This window comes from Triticum aestivum, chromosome 3D (assembly GCF_018294505.1).
Source record: "Triticum aestivum cultivar Chinese Spring chromosome 3D, IWGSC CS RefSeq v2.1, whole genome shotgun sequence".
Taxonomy (NCBI): Eukaryota; Viridiplantae; Streptophyta; class Magnoliopsida; order Poales; family Poaceae; genus Triticum; species Triticum aestivum.
In genome coordinates this window covers 525483741-525489217 of record NC_057802.1, presented here as the reverse complement: position 1 = coordinate 525489217, position 5477 = coordinate 525483741, and the positions used below count along the sequence as shown (strand labels likewise).

Sequence of the window (5477 nt, the reverse complement as noted above, 5' to 3'; positions counted from 1 at the left end):
GGGGGGAGGAGAGGGGTTTAGGAGACTGGGCGGATGGGAGTGGCCAGATCTGCTTGAGGCTGAGGGAAGGGGACGACTAGAAATATTTCGCCTGCCCCAGGGTCGTCCGCCTCGCCTCGACGTCTGGGCTCCGGACGGTGAGCTGCTTTGAGATTCGTATAATGGTTTCTTCGAAACTTCTTTTCAACACACAAGTCCCGTAGGCCGTCGGATATGGAGGCTGCCGAGCCAAGGTGCGAACACACACGTCAGAGCATCTCGTAAAAATGATCAAACCTTTAAATTTGCAGTGTAGGTTAAAAAAACGCACTGAATTTTCAATAAAGAGTGAATTGTATCTATATCTATCTTTTTTTAAGGGTATCTATATCTATCTATATCTATATCATCAATATAAAAAGACCCAAAGAGGCAGATCCAATAGATCTCGACCATCCGTTCGCGTTAATCCAACCGTCCTTATTGTCCTAATAGTAAGCGACTAAACAAATCTGGAAAGAGAACCCTCACAAAAATCTTTCGATAACCGCAATCCATAGTGAGGACGTCGCCGCAGGCCGGAGTGGCAACACATACTAACACCGACGATGAAGTAAGCCACCGCAGACTATCACCTCGCTACAGAGAGCCGTATCCAGGCCCAACGACCTAGAGGCCAGCATAGCCGAATCTGGAGCGTGACTAGTCCCTTTAGTGATCCGGTAAAGGAGCAGAATAATTATTGTCATTTTCCCGAGAGATGACCCTGAGTTATCAGATCCACGAGAGGGTGGTGCCCTTTAAGCAAGGGTTTCTAACAAGCTTCCAAGACAATAAAATTTCAGCTTTTGACCGTGTCGGCTTCTGCTCTTACTTGGACGAGGGATTGAGTGATGCCTATTTGGATTACGCTAATAGTTTGCCTGCGAACCAACCTGTGGTTGGATGGTTAGAGGGACCGTGGTATCCCAGCCCACCAGGGTTCAAATCCTAGTGCTCGCATTTATTCCTGGATTTATTTCAGAATTTCCGGCGATGTGAATTTAGTGGGAGGAGACTTTCCCGTCGACGACGAGGTGCCTACGGTGACTTCGTAAATTTTAAAATCATATGCCGGCTCGGTCTTTCGGAGGTGCTCATAGGGGTAGGGTGTGCGTGTGTGCGTTCATAGGGGTGAGTGTATGCGCGTGTATAAGAGCGCTTGCGTCTGTACTGTGTTCAAAAAAATAGTTCGCATGTGATACGTCTCCAACGTATCTATAATTTTTTTCCATGTTGTTTCATTATCAATCTTGGATGTTTTATAATCATTTTATAGTAATTTTATATCATTTTTTGGTACTAACCTATTGACATAGTGTCAAGTGTCGGTTGATGTTTTTTCTGTGTCTTTTACATCGCAGGAAATCAATATCAAACAGAGTCCAAATGCCCCGAAACTTTACGGAGATTTTTTATGGGCCAGAAGGAAGAATATGGGCCCTGGTTGCACCTGGGGGGAGTCCCGACGAGGGGACAACTGTTGGGGAACGTAGTAATTTCAAAAAAATTCCTACGCACACGCAAGATCATGGTGATGCATAGCAACGAGAGGGGAAAGTGTTGTCCACGTACCCTCGTAGACCGACAGCGGAAGCGTTATCACAACGCGGTTGATGTAGTCGTACGTCTTCACGATCCGACCGATCAAGTACCGAACGCACGGCACCTCCGAGTTCTACACACGTTCAGCTCGATGACGTCCCTCGAACTCCGATCCAGCCGAGTGTTGAGGGAGAGTTTCGTCAGCACGACGGCGTGGTGACGATGATGATGTTCCACCGACGCAGGGCTTCGCCTAAGCTCCGCAACGGTATTATCGAGGTGTAATATGGTGGAGGGGGGCACCGCACACGGCTAAGAGATCTCAAGGATCAATTGTTGTGTCTCTGGGGTGCCCCCCTGCCCCCGTATATAAAGGAGCAAGGGGGAGGCAGCCGGCCAAGGGGAGAGGCGCGCCATAGGGGGGAGTCCTACTCCCACCTGGAGTAGGACTCCTCCTTTCCTTGTGGGAGTAGGAGAAGGGAAGGGGGAAGGAGAAAGAAGGAAGGGCGCGCCCCCCTTCCCTAGTCCAATTCGGACCAGACCATGGGGAGGGGTGCGGCCACCTTTTGAGGCCTTTCCCTCCTTTCCCGTATGGCCCATTAAGGCCCAATACGAATTCCCGTAACTCTCCGGTACTCCGAAAAATACCCGAATCACTCAGAACCTTTCCGAAGTCCGAATATAGTCGTCCAATATATCGATTTTTACGTCTCGACCATTTCGAGACTCCTCGTCATATCCCCGATCTCATCCGGGACTCCGAACTCCTTCGGTACATCAAAACTCAATAAAACTGTCATCGTAACGTTAAGCGTGCGGACCCTTCGGGTTCGAGAACTATGTAGACATGACTGAGACACTTCTCCGGCCAATAACCAATAGCGGACCTGGATGCCCATATTGGCTCCCACATATTCTACAAAGATCTTTATCGGTCAGACCGCATAACAACATACGTTGTTCCCTTTGTCATCGGTATGTTACTTGCCTAAGATTCGATCGTCGGTATCTCGATACCTAGTTCAATCTCGTTACCGGCAAGTCTCTTTACTCATTCCGTAATACATCATCCCGCAACTAACTCATTAGTCACAATGCTTGCAAGGCTTATAGTGATGTGCATTACCGAGTGGGCCCAGAGATACCTCTCCGACAATCGGAGTGACAAATCCTAATCTCGAAATACGCCAACCCAACAAGTACCTTTGGAGACACCTGTAGAGCACCTTTATAATCACCCAGTTACGTTGTGACGTTTGGTAGCACACAAAGTGTTCCTCCGGTAAACGGGAGTTGCATAATCTCATAGTCATAGGAACATGTATAAGTCATGAAGAAAGCAATAGCAACATACTAAACGATCGGGTGCTAAGCTAACGGAATGGGTCAAGTCAATCACGTCATTCTCCTAATGAGGTGATCTCGTTAATCAAATGACAACTCATGTCTATGGCTAGGAAACATAACCATCTTTGATTAACGAGCTAGTCAAGTAGAGGCATACTAGTGACACTCTGTTTGTCTATGTATTCACACATGTATTATGTTTCCGGTTAATACAATTCTAGCATGAATAATAAACATTTATCATGATATAAGGAAATATATAATACTTTATTATTACCTCTAGGGCATATTTCCTTCAGTCTCCCACTTGCACTAGAGTCAATAATCTAGTTCACATTGCCATGTGATTTAACATCAATAATTCACATCACCATGTGATTAACACCCATAGTTCACATCTCTATGTGACCATCACTCAAAGGGTTTACTAGAGTCAATAATCTAGTTCACATCGCTATGAGATTAACACCCAAAGAGTACTAAGGTGTGATCTTGTTTTGATTGTGAGATAATTTTAGTCAACGGGTTTGTCACATTCAGATCCGTAAGTATTTTGCAAATTTCTATGTCTACAATGCTATGCACGGAGCTACTCTAGCTAATTGCTCCCACTTTCAATATGTATCTAGACCGAGACTTAGAGTCATCTAGATTTAGTGTCAAAACTTGCATCGACGTAACCCTTTACGACGAACCTTTTTTCACTTCCATAATCAAGAAACATATCCTTATTCCACTAAGGATAATTTTTTGACCGATGTCCAGTGATCTACTCCTAGATCACTATTGTACTCCCTTGCCAAAATCAGTGTAGGGTATACAATAGATCTGGTATATAGCATGGCATACTTTATAGAACCTATGGCCAAGGCATAGGGAATGACTTTCATTCTCTTTCTATCTTTTGCCGTGGTCTGGCTTTGAGTCTTTACTCAATTTCACACCTTGTAACACAGGCAAGAACTCTTTCTTTGACTGTTCTATTTTGAACTACTTCAAAATCTTGTTAAGGTATGTACTCATTGAAAAACTTATCAAGCGTCTTCATCTATCTCTATAGATCTTGATGCTCAATATGTAAGCAGATTCACCGAGGCCTTTCTTTGAAAAACTCCTTTCAAACACTCCTTTATGCTTTGCAGAATAATTCTACATTATTTCCGATCAACAATATGTCATTCACATATACTTATCAGAAATGTTGTAGTGCTCCCACTCACTTTCTTGTAAATACAAGCTTCATCGCAAGTCTGTATAAAACTATATCCTTTGATCAACTTATCAAAGCGTATATTCCAACTCCGAGATGCTTGCACCAGTCCTCTGATGGATCGCTGGAGCTTGCATATTTTGTTAGCACCTTTAGGATTGACAAAACCTTCTGGTTGCATCATATACAACTCTTCTTTAATAAATCCATTAAGGAATGCAGTTTTGTTTATCCATTTGCCATATTTCATAAAATGCGGCAATTGCTAACATGATTCGGACAGACTTAAGCATAGATACGAGTGAGAAACTCTCATCGTAGTCAACACTTTGAACTTGTCGAAAACCCTTTTGCGACAATTCTAGCTTTGTAGATAGTAACACTACTATCAGCGTCCGTCTTCCTCTTGAAGATCCATTTATTCTCAATTGCTTGCCGATCATCGGGCAAGTCAACCAAAGTCCACACTTTGTTCTCATACATGGATCTCATCTCAGATTTCATGGCCTCAAGCCATTTTGCGGAATCTGGGCTCACCATCGCTTCTTCATAGTTCGTAGGTTTGTCATGGTCTAGTAACATAACCTCCAGAACAGGATTACCGTACCACTCTGGTGCGGATCTTACTCTGGTTGACCTACAAGGTTTAGTAACAACTTGATCTGAAGTTTCATGATCATCATCATTAACTTCCTCACTCATTGATATAGACGTCACAGGAACCGTTTCTTGTGATGAACTACTTTTCAATAAGGGAGCAGGTACAGTTACCTCATCAAGTTCTACTTTCCTCCCACTCACTTCTTTCGAGAGAAACTCCTTCTCTAGAAAGGATCCATACTAAGCAACGAATGTCTTGCCTTCGGATCTGTGATAGAAGGTGTACCCAACTGTCTCCTTTGGGTATCCTATGAAGACACATTTCTCCGATTTGGGTTTGAGCTTATCAGGATGAAACTTTTTCACATAAGCATCGCAACCCCAAACTTTAAGAAACGACAACTTTGGTTTCTTGCCAAACCACAGTTCATAAGGCGTCGTCTCAACGGATTTTGATGGTGCCCTATTTAACGTGAATGTAGTTGTCTCTAATGCATAACCCCAAAACGATAGTGGTAGATCGGTAAGAGACATCATATATTGCACCATATCTAATAAAGTGCGGTTACGATGTTCGGACACACCATTACACTGTGGTGTTCCAGGTGGCGTGAGTAGTGAAACAATTTCACATTGTTTTAACTGAAGGCCAAACTCGTAACTCAAATACTCTTCTCCACGATCAGATCGTAGAAACTTTATTTTCTTGTTACGATGATTTTCCGCTTCACTCTGAAATTATATGAACTTTTCAAAT

The 5477-nt window shown here is 43.6% G+C and overlaps 1 protein-coding gene across 1 annotated transcript in view; it reads right to left on the bottom strand.

Annotated features, from left to right (window-relative positions):
• LOC123080221 (dolichyl-diphosphooligosaccharide--protein glycosyltransferase subunit 2) overlaps nt 1–46 on the bottom strand; it is a 6533-nt gene extending 6487 nt beyond the window's left edge. The window contains exon 1 of the mRNA XM_044503121.1: nt 1–46. The gene's annotated coding sequence lies outside the window, so the exon portion shown is untranslated.
• Nucleotides 47–5477: the final 5431 nt, after the last annotated feature.